The following is a 22,008-nucleotide window of genomic DNA, read 5'->3' as shown; positions in this document are numbered from 1 at the left end:
TGTGTGCAATAGGCCACTTATTAAAATGAACAAAGTGAACTTCTAATTTTTCTTTTTACAACTACCTTTCGAGGCCCAAATCTGTCACTAAGCAATGTTGCTCAAATGTACAACAATTTTGAAAAGTGATCAAAGAAATACAATGCAGAAAAAATCCTAATTCTGAAAGTTAGATTTTTGTCCACACAACCCTAGAATCTACCTAGAAATCTAGAAAGTAGAAAAAAATTAATGCACTTTCAAAAAAAATGGAACCTATTTTCATGTCCAAATGAGCCCTTACGAAGCATTTGAAGTTGCAAAATGTAGGATTGAATAGGTATATTTTCCAAAGATACAATTTTTGAAAAATAATTGCTCCAAAACTAGAAAACAACACTACCACTAGAAATTTCAAGAAATTTTACCCAACATAAAAAAAATCACACCTGATTTGGAGTCCATATGACCAAGTTATGGGCTCGCAAAGTCAGGCTGCCAAATCAAAAAGTAATCTGGAGAGGGGTTTGGAAGGAAAATTGCGAGCTTAAATTTAACAATCAAATGGCCATTATAGTAGTTATAAAATGCTTAGTTTTTACTTTTAGATAGCTATCAAATTTAACTTCGTGTCCAACTGATGTCAGCAAAAAAATAGTCACCTAGGCTGATGTGGCATGTTGACTGATGATGTCAATCGTATGGTCATGAAACGTGGCACAATATGGTATACTAATGTGTCTTGGGAAGGATACATGTGGTGAGGGGGTCTATTGGGCTATCCATGTGCTTGAGGTGACATGTGGCAGTTTGGCTCTTCATGGAAGTGACAGGTGGCAACAATTTATGGAGCTGCATGGCAGTAGTTGACAGGTTGCACGTACATGTGTATGCTGTGTAGATGCTAAGCATGGGCCATGTGTGTGGTGGGAAGTAGGTCTACATGGTGGACATTTTCAATGTCACTACTTGGATTACAAAAAGGCATTGCCAAAAAGTTTTGGTACGACGACCAAATTCATGGTGATTGTTGAAGAATTTGATATGTTGTGGGAGAATCTTCTATGTTGAGTGTTTGTCCGGTAATAGAATATTCAACCATTGCAGGCCAAAAACATTTTATGGATAGCAACGGGTATGGGTATTATCCCACATTGACCCCACAATCTGCTTTGAAATTGTTTAAAAGAGATTTAGCCAAGTTGAAGAGTAAATAAGCCTGCTGGGAACTTAGTCTGGCCGGTAAATGTAGAGTTAGCTAGACTTTGTTGCTGTGTTATGTTGTACTAGCCAAAATTTAATAAATCTGATGTTAAATAATGTAGAAGATGCCAAGTAGGAATATTCCAAATGTGCAGTGAATATTCCCTACAAGAGTTGAGGTGTCACTACCCAGTTCCTACAAAAAGAATTTCTCTATAGGGATAACTGACGAAAATATTTCCAAAAAACTGTAGGAAAAATAAAACAAATACCAATCTGAATTAAATTACATTAGAGATCTAAAGATCATACCCAAAATTGCAAATTAGGGCTTCCGGGTGCTAATTTACAAAAAAAAATTTCCTCATGATCTTCTTTGGCCTAAGGTAGCCGAATTTATGGCCAATTTTCATTGAATCAACATTCTAAATGTAATGGCAAGGTCAAATTTGGCTCTAGACACTCTCAATTTTTGCAATACTTCAAATTCAAGCCAAGGTGATGAAGCAACAAGATGGTCTTGAACAACTATGTGAAGAGAGATTCTCCAAGAGCTTTGATACCACGTAAGAATTTTCCTTAGAGAAAAATTCACCCAAGAACTAAGAACTCAAATAGAAGTACAACTATAGACTAGAAAGGAGTATGATCAAAATAACAATGTATTTCGATTCAATATGCATAAAAGTACACTAGGATTTCTTGTATATAAAGGCCTCTAAGATGCATCTAGAATACCTAAGAATCAACATCATGATAAGACATACAATTAGGCACATGTTCACCATATATGGGTTATCCTCCATTAAGCACATTAGTAAGTGTGATGATGAGAGGATAAGTCTACAATGGTGTAGCATGAAAATTAGTGTTGTAGACAACATGTGCTAAAAAGGGAGTGTGAATAACTATGTTATCAACATGACAACTCAGTGAATGATGAAAACTCTAGTGTTGTAGACACCATGTGCTAAAATAGAGTTGTGTACTTCTGCATTGTCAACATGACAACTCAAAAAGGTGCACAAACTCCTAAGTGTCTCAAAAAAATGAATAATGAAATAATGCAATATAACAAAATATTGCATTAACCTAAGTAAACTTAAGTAAATGTAAATAGTAAATTGTATTTACACCAACACTAATCAATGATTTTTTAAGAAAAATGATAGTAAAATGAAGTGCTTTATTGGATAATTTGATTCAACCTCCTTCATATGTACACCTTCAACCCAAAGAGGGATATTTAAGTGACAATAAATTAGTTTCAAATATCCTCAACCAATTTTAAAAACATAGAAACTAATAAGTAGGAGATAGTTTCCACAACAAGTCAAATTGTGATATGGCTTCCAAGATTTAACTGTGTAGTTTTTGAGTCATTGTCCCTTTTTAAGCATCTATTTCAATAGAGGATATTGGTTGGATTTTTCTTCATAAGCCCCTTTTTTGTGTGCATTATTTTTTATAGTGTCATATGATTTGTCTCTAGTTTTATATATTTACGGTGCATCGTTATGAGAATGTGATAATTCTTTCCTCAACTTACTTAAATTTGATATTCTGGTTGTAAGTATTGAATTATTTAACTTTCTAGTTGGAAATGGCTTATTTTTGGGGAGACAAGATGTGGTCACTACCATTACACCTATGTCCCAATCATTGTTATCAACCACTAATGTTCATCAAGCATTGAATCCTCAATCCATAGGAATTGTATCTTCTACAAATTTGAGTTTGTCATCTTTCACCAACACTGTAAGTAGCTCAAATTCAAGCCAAAGAAATCATATTCTAGACCTTCCTATTGCAATCCCAAGTGATCATAAAAGAATGATTTATAACTATTGGAAATATGATTGAAAAGATCAATGTGAGTAGAAAATTGAAGATCAAAGAGGGAGATTGTTGTTAAAAGAATTCTTTCAATCATTAGTTTGTCATTGATGTCAAACCTATTATTTGTAGGAATGAAATTTCCTTATAAGATCCAAGTACTATCACTTAGTTGATTGATTAAGAGAATTTGATCAAAAAGATGTAACAAGAGTACCTAAGGGAAAGGTTGAGTTATGATGTTGTAATGAAGTGCAAGGGTCAGTTAAGACAATGGTTAAATGATGTATTGATAACATACTCAAAGATACAGAGGTTGGTCACACTTAGAAATATTAGAAGTATAAGTTGTAACAAGGTTGATTGCAAAGCTTAAACTAAGTTCATTAGTTGGTGCGAAGCAAGCTAGTGGAAGTTGAGAAAATTCTTAGTTGGAGCCAAGCAAAAGGAAATTCTAGTGTGTTGAGTGAAGTTCAAGTGCCAAGAAAAGTATCATGTGTCGAGCATCAAAAAATCCTAGTTAGTGTTGAGATAACTTCAAGTGTCGAGTAAACTTCATGTGCTGACCATCAGTAAAAACACAATTGATGCCGAGTAACATAGTATGTGCCAAGCACCAATATTTCAATAGTGCCAAGCTACTACATTATTTCAAATGATGAAGATTCACCAAATCTAAGCTGACAAAGTGGTTGCCTTGAATTTTGTGAACCAATTGGAGGATAAGGATGATGAACTGGTGGTACAAAATCCTATGTAAACCATTTTAAAGTGAATTCAAAAAGATTATTCAAGAAGTTTTTAGAGGAAACAAAATATGGGTTAGATACAATGAATCTGACCTAATCCATATGAATTGAAATTGAGCAAGAAAGAAACTCCAAGACTTCTATTTAAGGATTCATAGAATAGGAAGAAAATGTTGTTGATGTTGATGCTGCAAAAGTACCAAATTGAGAAGTAGTTGAAAGGGTGTCAAGAAGAAGACATCTAGGAGAAGAACAAAGCATAGAGCCTCTACTTCTACAAGTGGTCGAGAAGAGATGATTGCACTAGTACATTGAGCATGGAGACTCAAGAAGACTAAGCTTGAAAGGAGGGAAAGCTATCAAGAGTTGCAAAGACTGAAGGCTATTGGAGTTGATGAAATCCAACTCTGAAGATGCCCAAGATCACCTGTATGTGAAAACCTGTCAAAGGGAAGCCAAGGAGAGAAGAACATGGAGCAAGGGAAAAACCCTAAATGGACATGAGAGACAACAAGTATGAAAACACAAGAAAATATGTATTTACAATATGCTAAAAGTGATTGATGTGAAAATAAAATGAGGGAGCCCGAATATAAAGAGCTCCAAGAATATTCCAGAACAAGCTAGAAGATGCTAGGAGATAAGTGTGACAACTAAGCATACATCCACATAAGGTGGAAAGTCCTCGAACAATGTGAGAGGATAAGTATGACTTAGGAGAGAACAAACTCCCATATTGTCAACAACTTATAACTAACTCCTATACTACAACTAATAAATGAAATGCATTTACCTAAGTAAGCTTAAGTAAATAGAATAAATTATTAGTAATTAATTAATTATTTACTCTAACACCCCCCCTTAAGTGCAACTTAGGGAAATGCCTTAAGCTCACAAAACTAAGAAATGCAAAAATGCAGAATGGGTCCCAGCAACAAGGCCATGTTAGGTACCCATGTAAAATTCAAAGAGATGCAACCTCTAAAAATGGGAAAAGAGAGAAAACCATGTGGGAAAAACCCTCCCCCAAAAAGAGGTAACCTAGTGAAGAACTGAAGAAGTCTCCAACTAGGGAAATGTCCCCATAAAAAAGGAACAAGGAGTGATCATGAAGAGCCACAAAATTCTGCCATCAAAAAGAAAACTACAACTACTAATCTGAAGAACTTCCATGGAAGAATAAGGCATGAACCGAGCATGTCTATATGCTAGATGATCCATCTCACCAAAATGCATAGGTAGCCAGCCACTAAAATTGCCTTGTATATAGGATCAACCACTAAATACATAGCTCACACTAATGAACCATCAAACCTTGGATGCATTAGAATAACAACATAAGCCCCCCTTAATGTAGATGAGGTGTGATGATAGGCAACTGAGAAGGTGGGCCAAAGTCTCCTGCAGACAAACCAAGAACAATGAGAGAGGAAGAGGTACAAACACCTATAAAGACATGATCACACTGACACTACATGGGGCTAATGTCATTGAAGTGATACTCACTTGACAAAGGGAAAATGCCTAAAATAGCAAAGAACTATCCCCCCCATGGTGCTTTATAAAAATAGTGCATGTACAATTGACTCAAAACAACGTTCATGACCCCAAAATGCAAAAGTGGCCCTTTATCTTAGTGTGATACATAAAAGTGCTTCAAAATGATAGCTACAATAATCAAAATGAAAAACAAGCTAATACAAAACATAGTGCAGCTCAAAATAAAGGAAACCATGTCAGGAAAATGATCCTCGGGCCTAAAACACTCAAGATATCCACCATATAGCAAAAATGCCAAAATAATGATAGAAAGAACATGGGACAAAAAATAAGAAAAAGGACCATATTTTTGAAAAGGTGAGAGAACCAACTTTCCAAAAATATCAAGTTTTCAAAAAATGGGCATGGGACGCAAAAGATATGCTTGTCGGAGTCAAAAATAGACTTCAAAGTTCAACTACAGAAAGAGAAATAAAAATGCATCAAAAACTAAAAATACATACACCAATGTATCTATCTTGGAACTATCTTTTTGGTGCTTCTTTTGGATTGGAAAAATACCTTTGTATGCTCAAGTTATGGCCAAAAAACACAAGTAGGTCCAAAACTGACCCTGGAGATGTGTAAGGAGGATGATGATGTAGTGCTGACATCAACATTTTGCGGCATTAAAATTAATAGCTTGAAGGCCATCAGTGCAAAAAAGGATGCCACATGGTAGAAAGCTAATGTGGTAAGGCCACGTGGCACACGTGCCAGATGTCACACCTGCAGCTGCTGATGTGGCACTGACTGTGCAACAAAAATGCTGACTGGGCTGGTACTATTGAGCTGAACTTGCTGAGTATTACTAACTACACAGAAGACATGTGGGAGGGGCAGGTTGGTTGATAAATCTGACATGTCACTGAGTCTTCTACTGACTCTTCAGAGAGACATCAGGGATGACACTAGGTGGTGCACCGGAGGAGCGGCAAAAATAAGTGTCACCACCAAGAGGAAGTGGCACTCAAGTGAAGTGTAGGCTGAGTGGTGGGGGCCCCGGAGTGATGGTCGAGTAGCAGCTACTTTGTAGTTGTGCTACTAGTGGTGGCAATGTCTAGGTGGCATGTGGGTGGCCGCCTGGTGGTCACTAGGTAGCGTGCCTGAAATTTGATTTTTTTGGCCAAAAATGTTCTTGCGATCGTACGAAATCTCCCCTGACTAAATTTTTTTTGCCTCCCAGAGCCCTATCTCCAAAATTGATGAGTTTTATATGAATTGTAGCTAAAAAGTGCCTTTTGGATCTAATGGTAGCATCCGTTTGGACTGAAAGTGCTTTAAAAATTTGCTAATCCCTTAATTTGAAAAAAAATGCATAAAGAAACTAGGGTTTGTGACTTCAAATCATGGCTTCAAAAATCTTTCAATGAAGCAGCAGTAGGGAGGCTTTGATACCATGTTGGAGTTGATGAAATCCAACTTCGAGGATGCCCAAGATCACCTGCATGTGAAAACCTGTCAAAAGGAAGCCAAGGAGAGAAGAGCGTGGAGCAAGGGAAAAACTCTAAATGCACATGAGAGACAACAAGTATGAAAACACAAGAAAATATGTATTTACAATGTGCTAAAAGTGATTGATGTGAAAATACAATGAGGGAGCCCGAATATAAAGAGCTCCAGGAATCTTCCAGAACAAGCTAGAAGATGTTAGGAGATAAGTGTGACAACTATGCATACATCCACATAAGGTGGAAAGTCCTCGAACAATGTGAGATGATAAGTATGACTTAGGAGAGAACAAACTCCCTTATTGTCAACAATTTATAACTAACTCCTAGACTACAACTGATAAATGAAATATATTTACCTAAGTAAGCTTAAGTAAATAGAATAAATAATTAGTAATTAATTAATTATTTACTCTAACAAAGGCTAGGCAATGTGAATAGTTGAGGAGTGATCTGAGATCTGCAAGTTAAGTTGTATGTTGTACTCAAGTCAAAGATTTTCTAATACTCTCTAGAAATTGTATTAGATATAGAAAACCTATGGACTTAGGTTGGCCTAACAACCATTTGTAAATCCTTTAATAGGGTGGCATTCCAAGTGAATGTTCTAAAGTCCTCTAGCCACACCCACTTCTAACAAGATGGATAAATCCTCTAGCAAGTTCACATTTAATAGTGTGTTGTAAACCTCTAACAGGGTAGGCCTTTCATAGGGCATCACTTTAGAAGAGTGAGAATTGAGTAGCACATTACTGGTGTTTTTTTCTGAATTGGGTTTCCATGTAAATCACTATGTTGTGTGTTGATGTTTTATGTGTTATGCTTACATGTTGATTTATAGTTACTTGATGATTAGGAAATTTAATGCTTGGATGAATGAATGGTTGAATGGGCTCACTACACTTAGTGAAAAAGTTTGAATTCAACAATTTGGACCTTGAATAACTAATTCACCCCCCCTTTCAATTATTTTAAAGCATTTCTAACAATTGGTATCACAGCCATCTATTGATTTAGTTTCAAGGAACTAGAAGTAGGAAGATCAAGATGTCCAAGAGAGAGGTTCTTAAGCTGAACAAAGATAACTTTGCTGCATGGTGCAGTCTAATGAAATATCACCTTGGATCAATAGGTGACTATGCACAAACCTCAATTGGAATAGAACATGTAAACCCAACTGGACCTCTTACTACAGATGATTTGAGCAAAAGGAAGGAGCACAATTAGGCAATGCTGGAGATTGCCTCTACACTTAGCTATGCAAAATATGATGACATCAAAGATTGTGATACTACATTGAAGATGTGGAAAGCCCTAATAGATATCTATGGAGGAGATCATAATATTTAGAGAGTAAAGAGAGAAAGCCTCAAAGGAATGTTTGATGAAATGAAAATGGAGGAAGGTGAAAATGTTGCTCAATATGCTGCTAGAATGAAAGAAGTGGTAAGTGAAATAAGAAGTTTAGGTGGTCAATTGGAAGAAGAAACTATTAACAAAAAATACTTAAGAACTCTACTCCCTATCTATGCTATTAGAGTTTTAGCCATCTAAGAGCTAAGGTGTGTACAAGGAAACACACTAACCTTTGAAGGAATAGTGGGAAGACTTACTGCATTTGAATTGTCAAACTTTGAAAACTATAGACCTAAGAACCTTGAATCTACCTTCAAGGCCAAGATGAAAATAAAAGACACTAAGGAGGAGACATAGAGAAAGAAGAGAAGAAAAGGAAAACATGCATCCCATGATAGCAGCATAGATGAAGAAGACATGGAATAGTTGGAAGCATTACTGGCTAGAAGATTCCATAGAGGCAAAGGTAAATTCAAAGGTAATCTCCCTATCATATGTTTTAATTCCAATGAAGTAGGCCATATTGTTGAAAGATGTACATAGAAGAACTAAAAAGAAGGCAACAAGTACAAGAATAAAAGAGAAGATGATAGTAGAGATTACAAGGACAAAGGAAAAAGATGCTACATTGTTGAAGAAGACTTTGATGAGAATGATGAAGAAGTAGTCTATGTGGCCATGAAGGATGAATCAGATAAAGATAAAGATGAAGCAACAACATTGGTTACCTATATGAACAAGAATGAAAAGTGGATCATAGATAGTGGATGCTCACATCACATGACAGGAGATAAAAGTAAGTTTATTAGCTTTACACAATATGATGGAAATAATATTAGATTTGGAAATGATGCTCCATGTCAAATCAAAGGAAAAGGTTCCATTAAACTTATAGAGAAAATTTCATGTGATAATTCATACTATGTTGAAGTTTGAACTACAACTTGTTGAGTGTATCATAGTTAGGTAATGTAGGTTGCAAAGTAGAGTTTGGAAACAAAATTTCCAAGATTTATGATATTGATGGAAATCTGATAGGAAAAGGTGAACAAATTAGGAGTAATCTATTCTATCTTGATATGGAAGATGCAACATGTCTTGTTGTTAGACTTGATGATGTGTGTTTGTGGCATAAAAGATTGTGTCATGTTAACTTTGATAATCTAATTAGTATCAACAAAAAGAAGAAGGTCAGAGGATTGCCTAAATTGAATAAACTTGAAAAAATAGTGTGCAAACAATGTCAACTAGGGAAGATGACCAAGTTTAGTTTCAAAAGAAAAACATACACTTCCAAAGGAGTACTAGAGTTAGTCCATACAGACTTATGTGGTCCAATAGAAGTGCAAAGCTACCTAGGAGATAGATACATAATGCTATTTTTAGATGACTATTCAAGGATGATGATTGCTATGTTCTTGAAGCAAAAATTTGAGGCATTTCAAATGTTCAAGTGGTATTTGGCCAGAGTTGAGAAGGAAATAAGGAAGATTTTGAAATGCCTAAGGACATACAAAGGAGGTGAGTTTATATCAAAAGAATTTGAAATATTATGCAATGATAAAGGTATCAAAAGGAAAACATCAACACCAAGGAATCCACCTCAGAATGGTGTTGCTAAAAGAAGAAATAGATTAGTGATAAACTATGCTAGAACCTTGATGATGGAGAAAAATGTTGCACTAAAGTACTGGAGAGAAGCTGTAAGTACTACAGTCTACACACTGAATAGAGTCCAAGTTAAAAAAGGTACAAATGCAACACCTTTTGAATTGTGGTATGGTCACTCACCTAATGTTAAAAATTTCAAAGTTTGTGGTTGTAAATGCTATATTCTTAAAGATCCTAGAAATGGCAAGTTTGATGCAAAGAGTAATGAAGGCATATGCCTTGGATACTCCACTAGAAGCAATGTATATAAGTGTTTGAATACTAACACTAATAAGATTGTGGAGAGTAAAAATGTAAATTTTGATGAGCATGCAAAAGTTTAGGTTGATGGAACCAAGAAATCAGAGGATTATAGATCAAATGTATACTTCTATGAAGGAATGACTATTGAAGAAATGTTGAAAATCAAGTTGGGAATCAACAACAAATTTTAGTATTAGCTGAGTCATACCCAGTAAATGTTGAGTTGCAGAATGTAGAAAATAAACATTCTGACTCTAAAATTAGTGCACATGAAAGAGATGATGAAATACCATATGAAGAAGAATAAAATGACTCTAAAGCTAAAAGATCAGACATGGAAAGAAGGACAGAACCAAGTTTAGCCAAGTATGTAAGAAGACATCACCCTATAGATCAAATCATTGGTGACAAGGAAGCAAGACCAATGAAAAGGAATAGACTAAGAGATGAATCATGTCTCCTCAGCAAAGTTGAACCTAAAATAGTGAAAGATGCACTACAAGATGATGAATGGTATAAAGCTATGTTAGAAGAGATAGACTAGATTTAGAAGAACAAAACTTGGACCCTAGTTCCTAGACCAGTTAACAAGAATGTAATTGGTACCAAGTGGGTGTTTAGAAACAAACTTGATGAGAATTGTGAGATAACAAGAAACAAAGCCAAATTTGTTTGCAAAGGCTATGCACAAGAAGAAAGACTAGATTACAAGGAAACATTTTCCTCTATTGCAAGAATAGAAGGAGTAAGGACATTACTTGCATATGCTACATAAAAAGGTTTCAACATCTACCAAATGGATGTCAAATCTGCTTTTTTGAGTGGTATACTAGAAGAGGAAGTCGATATAGAACAACCTAAGGGATTTGTTGATGACAAGAACAAGGACACGGTCTGCAAACTACACAAGGCACTTTATAGATTGAAGCAAGCACTTAGAGCATGGTATGAGAGACTGCACACATATCTTGTGGAGACAAGATTTAAGAGAACATATGACAACAACAACTTAGACATTAAGGCTGAAAAAGGTAAAGACATTTTGATATTAGAAATCTTTGTTGATGATATAATATTTGGAGGAAAAGATGTTCTATGCAAAGATTTTGCTAATCAAATGAAACATGAGTTTGAGATGTGAATGTTTGGAGAAATCAAATTCTTTGTTGGATTACAAGTACATCAATTGAAGCATGGCATATTTGTGACCCAATCCAAATACATCAAGGATATACTCAAGACATTGGGTTACAAGATTCAAAATTAGTTAGTACACTAATGGCAATAGGATATAAGCTATCAAAGACTAATGAGTCTTCTAAAGTGAATCGGACATTGTATAGATCAATGATTAGAAAGTTGCAATATGTTGTACATAGTAGACCAGACATTGCATTAGCTATTGGAATAGTGGCAAGATTTTTTGCAAATCTAAGAGAAAATCATTTGATGGTAGTAAAGAGAATACTGAGGTACCTAATAGGAACTGATGACTTTGGTTTGAACTAAAAGAGAAGTGAAAAGTTTGAGCTAAGAGCCTACACTGATGTAGATTGGGGTGGTAATATTGTTGATAGGAAAAGGACTAGCGGAGGAGCACTTTTCTTGGGAAAAAGATTGATTACATGGACCAGCAAAAAACAAAGTTGTACCTCATAGTCAACAACATAAGTTGAATATGTTGTAGCTGCTATCAATTGCACCAATATTGTATAGATCAAACATTTTTTGAAAGGTATGAAGGAAGAGGTGAATGAGCCTATGATACTTTATTGTGATAATACAAGTACTATCAACATATCAAAGAATCCTATAATGCATGCTAAAACTAAGCATATTGCAATCAAGTATCACTATGTAAGAGAGTTGGTGGAAGAAAAACAAGTGTAGATGGAATATGTAAGCTCAAAGGAATAAATTGCTGACATCTTCACAAATACACTACCTAAAGATGCTTTTGAGTATCTTAGAGGTAATTTAGGGGTGATAACCCTAACGAAGGCTACTTGACGCAAAAGCAAGACTGCCCTGCATCAAATGAGTTGATTGTTGAAGATTTCACACATTGATGCAGAGGACACCTACTTTAGGATTCATGCCTAAAGTAATTAAAGCAAAAAAGTTACCAATCAGTCACAAACAAGGTGACAGAGGGAGAAATTGAATGAACTTGCAAATGCTACACTTGCATGATAAGATGCTAATATGTCTTTGACATTGTTGTCAAAGAGGGAGAAGTAGTGAGAAACTAATCAACTGCATTTGATTAACAACATGAGGGAGAAAGTGTAGAAACTAATCAAATGAAGATAGAGGGATAAGTAGATAGGAATGATCAATAGTTGATAGGAGAAGATGAAGAAGTTGAACATAAATAGTATGAGAAATGCCTACAGAGGGAGAAAACAAATGAAGAGGATAGAATAGCTAAGAGGGAGAAGTAGAAATGAAGCAATCAGGATAGTAGAGGGAGATGTGAAAAAACTGATGGTAACACAATTACTTTTTGGCATTTGGCATTTGACTTACTATTCTAGCCTAGTTAGCATGTGGTTAAATAATTTAGTCTAATGGTTGATCAACTTAGTTTTCCATCAATGCCAAATGAGGGAGATTGTTGGAAATCTAATTGAAAAGATCATTGTGAGTAGAAGATTGTAGATCAAAGAGGGAGATTGTGTTTAAAAGAATATTTTCAATCATTTTTTTGTCATTGATGTCAAACCTACTATTTGTAGGAATAACATTTCCTTATGAGATCCAAGTACTATCACTTAGTTGATTGATGAAGAGGATTTGATCAACAAGATGTAACAAGAGTATCTAAGGGAAATGTTGAGTTATGATATTGTAATGAAGTGCAAGGATTAGTTAAGAAAATGGCTAAATGATGTATTGATAACATACTCAAAGATACAGAGGTTGGTCACACTTAGAAACATTAGAAGTATAAGTTGTAACAAGGTTGACTACACAACTTAAACTAAGTTCATTAGTGGGTGCCGAGCAAGCTAGTTGAAGTCGAGAAAATTATTAGTTGGAGCCAAGAAAAATGAAATTCTAGTGTGTGTCGAGTGAAGTTCAAATGCCGAGTAAAGTATTATGTGTCAAGCATCAGAAAAACTTAGTTGGTGCTGAGTGAACTTTAGGTGCCGAGCATCAGTAAAAACACAGTTGATGCTGAGTAACATAGTATGTGCCAAGCACTAATATTTCAATAGTTCTAGGCTACTACATTATTTTAAATGTTGAAGATTTTCCAAATCTGAGGTGACAAAGTGGTTCCCTTGAATTTTGTGAATGAGTTGGAGGATAAGGATGATGAGTTGTTTGGGCGAATTCAAAGGGATTATTTAAGAAGTTTCTAGAGGAAACAAAATATGGGTTAGAAATAAAGAATCCTACCTAATCCATAAAAATTAAAGTCTAGTGAGAAAGGAACTCCAGGGATTCTATTTAAGAAGTCATAGACTAGGAATAAAATGTTGGTAATGCTGCTTCTGCATAAGTTCCAAATTGAGAATTAGTTGAAAGGGTGTCAAGAAGAAGACATCTAGGAGAAGAACAGAGCATAGAGCCTTTACTTCTATAAGTGGTCAAGAAGAGAGGATTGCACTAGTACATTGAGCATGGAGACTCAAGGAGACTAAGCTTGAAAGGAGCGCAGGCTGTTAAGAGTTGCAAAGATTGAAGGCCAGCCAATGTGAAGAGCTGAAGAGTGATCTAAGATCTGCAAGTTAAGTTGTATGTTGTACTTAGGTCAAATATTTTCTAATAATCTCTAGAAATTATATTAGATATGGAAATCCTATGGACTTAGGTTGGCCTAACAACCATTTATTAATCCTTTAATAGGGTGGCATTCCAAGTGAATGTTCTAAAGTCCTCTAACTAGGCCCACTTCTAACAGGGTGGATAAATCCTCTAACAAGGTCACATTTAACAATGTTTTGTAAGCCTTTAACAGGGTAGGCCTTTCATAGGGCATCACTTCAAAAGAGTGAGAATTGAGTACCATGATATTAGTGGTTTTTCCCAAATTGGGTTTCCATTTAAATCACTATGTTATGTGTTCATCTTTTATGTGTCATGCTTGCATGTTGATTTATAGTAACTTGCTGATTAGGACAGTTAATTCTTGGATGAATGAATGATTGAATGGGCTCACTACACTTAGTGAAAAAGTTTGAATTGGACAAGTTGAACCTTGAATAACTGATTCATCTCCCCTCTCAGTTATTTTGAAGCATTTCTAACAATAACATCAATTCTTTGATTGAAGAGGTAATTATTTTGTTGCTTCCCATGATTTGACTACAAATTGGGGGTACCTACGAACCCAGATATTTTAGGTATATAGAATAATTTAGCTTTGTAAGAAACAAAATATACAACAACTATGTGACTAATGTTTCAATAAAATCCAACCTTGCTTCAAAAGTGACACATTTAATATTTAGCAAGCGAAATAGATTTCAAAATTCTAATTATTTTCTCAATGTTTAACTACTAAGTAATCAATTGTCATGGACCTAAATTTTTGGACTTTGTTATATGGATTCAAGCTATATCAAAGTTACTAGTTATTGAATCTTTCAAAATTCATACTAATAAATGCTTTATTTGATGTAGTTGGTAGTGGAAAAATAATGTCTTCCAATGGCTCTAAGAATTGAATCATCAGAAGTTACAAAGCTAAAAGTGAGTGAAAACACAAATTATTTATTTTGTTAAGTGTGTTATGTAGGAAGGTTTATACTATTTAGAATAGCAAAATTTTTTAAGGTAAATATTTTATAACAAAAAATGATTTTTACTAGTTTGAGCTCTTTCTTGGTTCAACTATGAAGATAAATTATGTTATGGTAAATGTGACAGAAAATGGCCAACATTTTTCTTTTTGTGACTCTACCCCCTCCTTTGGTGATATTCTTGTTTCTTTTACAAAAGATTTATATACTTCTGCCTATCCAAAAAATGTATTAACCCATTTATGATCATTGAGCATAAAATCCATTATTTGGAGGTCCTTGGGAAGAAAATTGGCTTTGGAGGGTACTCATAGATGAATTGAACAAACCTAGAGAAAAGTTAAATGTCCTCTTTATCTCAACTTGAAATAAGTTTTGTTTCTCTCTTTTTTGGTCTCTAGAGAATTGAAATTTTTCTCAGAACAATGGCCCTTTGATTTGTGGCAAAAAAAACATTTTGATGTTGTCACTGTAAACCTTTCTTCAACTCAAAAATTGAGTTTTTTTTTGGTAGTTCCATCATAACTCCACTACTACAACCTTCTTTTGGTCATTGTGAACAAAGGTTGTTTAAAATTTTAGATGAAAAAGTTGAAAAATTTGTTAGAATTCAACCAGCATAGGAAGAAACTCAAACAACTATGCCAAAATTTGTGTAATGGCTGACTTTAACAAACATGTTTTCATATCTAAATCAAAGATGTTTTACACTAAAACCTCTCAAAATTTATATAGATAACTGAATCCTTTTCACATGACTTTTAATAATTAGTAGAAAATAATTGTAATCATACTCAAGAGTGACTATTAACTATTCATAACTATAGTTTCATGGTTAGTTGAAATAAATAGATTAACGACTAACTACCATAATTGTAATCATTATCAACTAAAAATAAACATAATCATATTCAATTGAAATAACATTACCTATTCCTAACTATATTCATGATTAGCTAAAATAAATAGATTAATGAATAACTATCATAACTATATTCATGATCAATGATTATCAAGTAAAGTAAATGCTTAACAAGAAAGAGAGGAACATAAAAGCATCATCGAAGGATCTTTTATCTGGTTTTACAAGCCTCAACATTGGTGAGAGGAGAAGCATTGACATAGGCTTAACCTCCCAACCTTAGACCATACTTATCCCCACACATTCTATTATATTAGAATGGTCCTCCCTACCTTAGAATTAGGCTTGGGATATTCTTCAGTCCAACCACCCAAGAATCTTGGTGTTTTGAGTGTCAACTTAGTTAAGCTTACATAACTAGCGCTATAGTGATCAAGTGATAATTAGATGGCACATATGCCTATAAACTACCTTGGCCAAATATTTTTGATGGGTTCAGTGACCTAATCACCACTGATCAACTTGACAATAGTTTCCATTATAGGGATAAGAATGAGTTGTTAAGTATATTTCTTTTAAGTTAATCATGTCTAATTTATGCTTATTTTCTTGTAGATTTATTTCACCTCTTCACCATTTCATGGATACCAACTAGTGAGTCCTAGGTGCATTATAAAGTTTATGAGCTTTCTTGTTCTTTTTACACCTCTTCACCATTCCATGGCTACATTGCTAGTGAATCCCAGGTGTTCTGGAAAAGCCACGAGCATTCTACTCTTAGTGTCTTGATCTAATTTGTGACAACACAAAACTTGTTCTTGAGATTAACATTATTCATTGGATAGTTTTGCAAATTTTATTGTACTTGAAAAGAAAAATTACTTAAGGGTGATATCTAATTTACTATGAGATTTAAGGGAATGATAGATGACAAAGGACATTGAATAAGTAGCAAGGCTTATATTGTATCTTGAAAAATATGTTTGAAAAGAAGAAAATCCTATATGTTTAACTGGCTATATTGGAAAGCATAAAAAAAAAAATATTGATATGCCAAAACATGACTTGATGTATATACTAGATATGTCTAAATCCTTACTATCTGAATTGGGATTTCGCTCTCCTTTTGATGTGGCAACCATACCAATGCAGATTGCTTCCAAAAAACCTAGTACATGCAGTAGGAATACTATTGATATGGACGCTTAGGCTGGAAAAAGGAATGAAACTTTGGCTCACGGGTTGTATTAATATAGGTACTAGAGATGGTAATTTGGAATAAGAAATGTAGAAAGTAGAAAGCTATGATATGCGAAATACTTTCCCAAAGAAAATGAGTTTTATCACAAGGCAATCGAGCATAAATAATAATAGTTTTATAATTCATACACAACTTAATTTAAAAGGAAGGCCCTACCTTCTTGGCTTTTGTTGGTTACAAAAATATTATAATTGTTTCAATTTTCCAAGTAATAAATCGACTATGAAAAGAGAGGGAAGAAAGAATAAAATAAAAAGTTGAAAAGAGAAGTTGGAAAGATTATAATTTTCATTTATTATTATAATATATTCTTATATATGTTCATGTAAGTATATCAATGGGGTGACATCATTAAATTATGTTATTATAATTTATTGGTGCCATTTCATTTTTATATTTATGTCTACATATGTAAGTATTTATTATAATAATGTGATGAAGATCAATTAAAAATCTCTTGAGGTATGTGTTATATTTTATTTTAAACTATTTTATGTTTTTCTTAGATTATTTTTCTTAATAGCTCATGCGGTACCCAAAAATGTATCTTGTGATCAAGTCATTGCATCCTTTTCAAAGAATTTTAAGGTCATACCTTCCAATCCTGATGACTTAACTTAAGAAAACATCCCTTTCCAATGATCTTGTTTAGCAATACTTCCCCTCTCTTTAGCTTCTCCTGCAATCACCCATAAAACCACTTCTGCCATAATAATAATTCCATAATAATTCATAGAAAAGCTATATTAATCATTATTTTAAATCAAACAACTTCTAATCACCTCATAACAGTCATTGGTTAATGACCATCTTCATTAATAGTTAATACAACATTTATAAATACCTACCTATTTCACATGATCATGAAATAATAATTCATTAAGTCCAATGGTTATGAACAAGTTTAAAATTAGGTCAAAAATTTGGGATGTAACACTGCCAATTTAGACCTTGCTTTGATTTCATTAGACTTTTATCTTAGTATAAGGCTTTTCCTTTGGATGTTTCTAGTACAATAATATTTGACTCAAGGAAGGATGTTTTATTGTTTCAAGAATTTAGCTTCTCCAATGTTCCTTTCATGGAAATGGATTCTTATGGTTGGCAAGCCCAATTTTGATTTTGTTTGGAAAAGCCATAGTTGTTTTATGCCCACTTATGCTGAGGATAGTTCTACCTCTTCTTCTATTGTTTCAAAGGATGGAAGAATTTTTATCCCCTTTTTTGGTGAAGTTGGTTAGGTTATCACATAATTATTATAGTTTAGAAATATTTGGGGCTTTCTATTAATTTTGATACTTAACCCTCCAATAAAGATGTTCCAACTCATCTAGAGGATGAAGAGAATGCTTTATCCTCCAATGAGATTCTAACCATTTTAGAAATAGTGAAAAAATTAAAATGATTTGTGCTCTTCAAAATGAAAAAGCTTTGGAGGATATTGCTACATATAATCTATTCAATCAATATTAGTTATCTTCACTGTGAAGGTTCTTAAGCTTTAATTAAGAATCAAGATGGTAGAAATTGCAAAGAGTAGAGGAATAGTTTGGATTGTTTGCCTCCCATGTATCAATATTTACTATCATTTTTGGTAAGAAGAGAAGAGATGGGAAATTTGGACACTTTACTTCCCAGGTCTCAGCATGTGCCATCAATTTAGGTAAGAAGAGAAGAGATAGAAAATTAGATAGAGAAAGGTGTTAGAGGCTAGGGACTCCTTTGTGGATGACTCAAAGAGAACCATGGAGGCTTTCATTTCCTGCAAAAAAAAGATGTTGATCCCAACATGATACTAAGATTGTGACTGTCTTTGTTAAAGTTCAGTTGATTTTCCATTGTGGAAAGGGTGGGTTCCAAATGCTTTTTTGAAGTTCACATAGAAGTTTTAGAATTTTGGTTATTTAACTTATTTGAATCTCAAATATACACCAATCAATGTTTTGTATTCCTGGATTTGACTTCTATCATTTTAAGTTCCTAGTTCAAGGGTTTAATGTCACTGCTCAAAGAAAGACATGGGGTTTGGTGTCTCAAATATGCACCAATCCATCTACAATTCACATGTACATAATATTTTACATAGGGTTTCTTATAGCATAATTTTTCACAATGATTCTTTATCCACAGTACTACCATGGTTAACTAGCATGATACTCCATGGTGACTTCAATTATTTATCTTCCTATTTAAGATGGTTGAAAATGGAATTTTGTATTGGCTTGGATCACTTAGACATTGGCTGGAATCTAGAGCATCTAGCTATATTAGATTTGAATGGAATTGATATCAAAACTCCATGGAGCTAGGGTTCACAACTAAAGGTAATTTTTGGATCTTGGAAGTATTCTTTACCTTTTTCTTATTCATATCTTCTAAATAAATTAATGCATCTTACTACTTCAATAGTTTCCTATAAATCTCAAGGTGCTAAACCTTAATCACTACCTACATCTCAATGAATTTCCCATTAGATCATACCACACATCTCTTTTAGACCTCCACCTAAATAATTGCAAGAAATTTTCAAGGTTACCAACCTATTTTTATCTACTACAATAGTTGAAATATCTAGATTTGTCCTTTTCAAAGGACTTAGAGCTATTACATGATGTAACATAGCTAATTTCACTTAAGGATCTTCACCTATCCTATTGTTATGGTATAAAAGTTTCCCAACCATCTTAGAAAGCTCAAAATCCTTGAAACACTTGATCTATCATCAACTAAAATATAAGAACTTCCTGATCTTCCTTTTGCAAATTTTTTTAAAAATATTTTACTAAGATGCTTTAGATTAAACAACTTTCTTGAGTCTATAAAGAACTTGAAATATCTAACACATTTGGACATCAGAAAATGTCATGGTCTAACTACTTTACCATCATGAATAGGGAAACTAAAATGCCTATCCAATTTTTGGATGAGGGAATGGACAATGATATCTCATTTTCCAATAGAAATTACAAAGTTGGTCTCTCTCAAAGAATTAGTGATGAAAAACTGTTGGAGCCTAATGTAACTTCCTCAAATGGGAGGACTCATACAATTGGAATATCTTCCTTTGAATGGATGTAAAAAGCTAAAGAATTTTCTATTGGATATTGGTGAGGTCAAATCTTTGATGTTTTTGGACTTGGGGTATTACAGTTGTTTGACAAGTTTTCCTAGGTCAATAGGTGAGCTAAAATCTTTACTCTCTCTAGCCATGCATAAGTGCGTACGTATAGAGAACTGCTAGAAGAACTCTGTAACATTTCAATTCTTGAGAACCTTAACTTGATAAATATTATAAACTGGTTGATATTCCAAATGTATAAAATTTCTTACACTTGTGAGGTATTGATCTCTTCAAATGATTTTTTGTATCTAATCTTCAACATAAATTCTTAGGACTTAAGTCATTAGTGAGTTTAGAAGTAGGGAAATTCAAAGTTTAGGATGGTGATCTTGTAGAAAATTTTGGAGATTTTTAGTAACTGGAATACCTAAATTTGGAACATAATATATTCTCCTCATTTCCATTAAGCATAATTTTTCTTGTGAGACTGATAGAGTTGATCTTACATCACTCTCAAAATTTACTAGAGCTTCCCATTCTTCCACAAAGGCTAGTTGAAATAGATATTGGTGATTGTCCTTGATTAAGTAAAGTAGATAATTTGTCTCATTTGGAAAAATTAGAGATCCTAGTTATTTGGAACTGTAGGTAGTTATTTGAGTTTCCAAGACTAATTAGTGTGAAATCATTTAAAGAACTAAATTTAGCTAGGTGCAACAATATCAAAAGCTTGGAGAAAGTTGAACAACTACAATGGTTGGAAAAGTTGTATTTGAATGGTTGTCCTACCTCTGTAATCAATTTTTATATCTACACTAAGGTGTACCATTATTTGACCTCTCTCTCTCTCTCTCTCTCTCTCTCTCTCTCTCTCTCTCTCTCTCTCTCTCTCTCTCTCTCTCTCTCTCTCTCTCTCTCTCTCTCTGGTTTCAAAATATTAACATTAAAATTACTATGCAAATTGTTATAGTTTGATAAACTCTAGAATATAGGAAATTCCAAGATTGCAGGAAATAAGTTTCGGTGCAAACAAAGTGTTGAAATGCTTCAAATATAAAATGGAGAAAAAAATAGTCAAGAATAGTGAAGAAGTAGGGAATTTTTATATTTCCCTCCCTCCAATTAATCATGGAGTTAGATACATAAGAATTATACTATTCCTACATCTCAAGTTTAACAAGCATATGTTTTATTTCTTGGCTAATGATGAATATTTTTTAATCAACATATTAAGAGAAAATGGAGAGATTTGTCATAGAATAAACATATTTGGAAATAGGAAAAAATAGTTTAGGTGATTGAGTGTGTGTTAATATATAGAGAAAATCATTCGTTTATGATAAATTCTAGGGATAGTAATAGGACACTTGTAAAGTCAACATTTATGAGGTGGATTGTAATAAAGTAAGGTGTCATGCAAATTCTATTTGAAAATGAAGTAAATGGGAATAGAAATGAGAACAAATTTTTGGAGTCATAGTCCTTGGAATTGAATTCCCTATTAAATACCCATGCAAAGGGTGATGCTGATGAAAGTGATGTAGATAGAGATAACCACATTGATCTAATCTACTAAATAGGTGTGGAGCATAATAAAGATAATAAGAGTGCTTCAAAAATCAACACATGGTAAGGTTATTAATGTGAATGATGATTGGACTAATATTAATAAGGTTTAAATCAATTAAATCTATTGTGTGATATGATTTAGGTGCTAAAATAAATTTATGTAGGTTGAAGATGAGATCCAAAAAAAATGTTGCATTTTCAACACTATCTATCACTAGCTACCTTGGCATATGAAAGAGGATGAAGTGTAAGGCTACAATAGTTTGGCTAATAGGCAATTTTTTTAATGTGACTTACTTTAATATTCTATTGTTATTGGTTACAATAAATAGATGGTTATCCATTTTTAAAAAAAAAATGGTTCACTAAAGAAATAAATTTTTCATGTATCGATTTATCTTGATGCGCAACCAATAATTTTTTAATAACAATTGTAACTCAAAAAAGGAGAGATGAATTTGGTTTTCACAGAATTAA

At 33.6% G+C, this 22,008-nt stretch overlaps 1 pseudogene; it reads left to right on the top strand.

Annotated features, from left to right (window-relative positions):
- LOC149570605 (uncharacterized) overlaps positions 1-21,749 on the top strand; it is an 86,668-nt pseudogene extending 64,919 nt beyond the window's left edge.
- The last annotated feature ends 259 nt before the right edge of the window (positions 21,750-22,008 follow it).

Source organism: Cupressus sempervirens, chromosome 3 (assembly GCF_028749045.1).
Source record: "Cupressus sempervirens isolate cs-2001-9-10 chromosome 3, ASM2874904v1, whole genome shotgun sequence".
NCBI lineage: Eukaryota > Viridiplantae > Streptophyta > Pinopsida > Cupressales > Cupressaceae > Cupressus > Cupressus sempervirens.
This window is presented reverse-complemented; position numbering and strand designations above follow the sequence as displayed.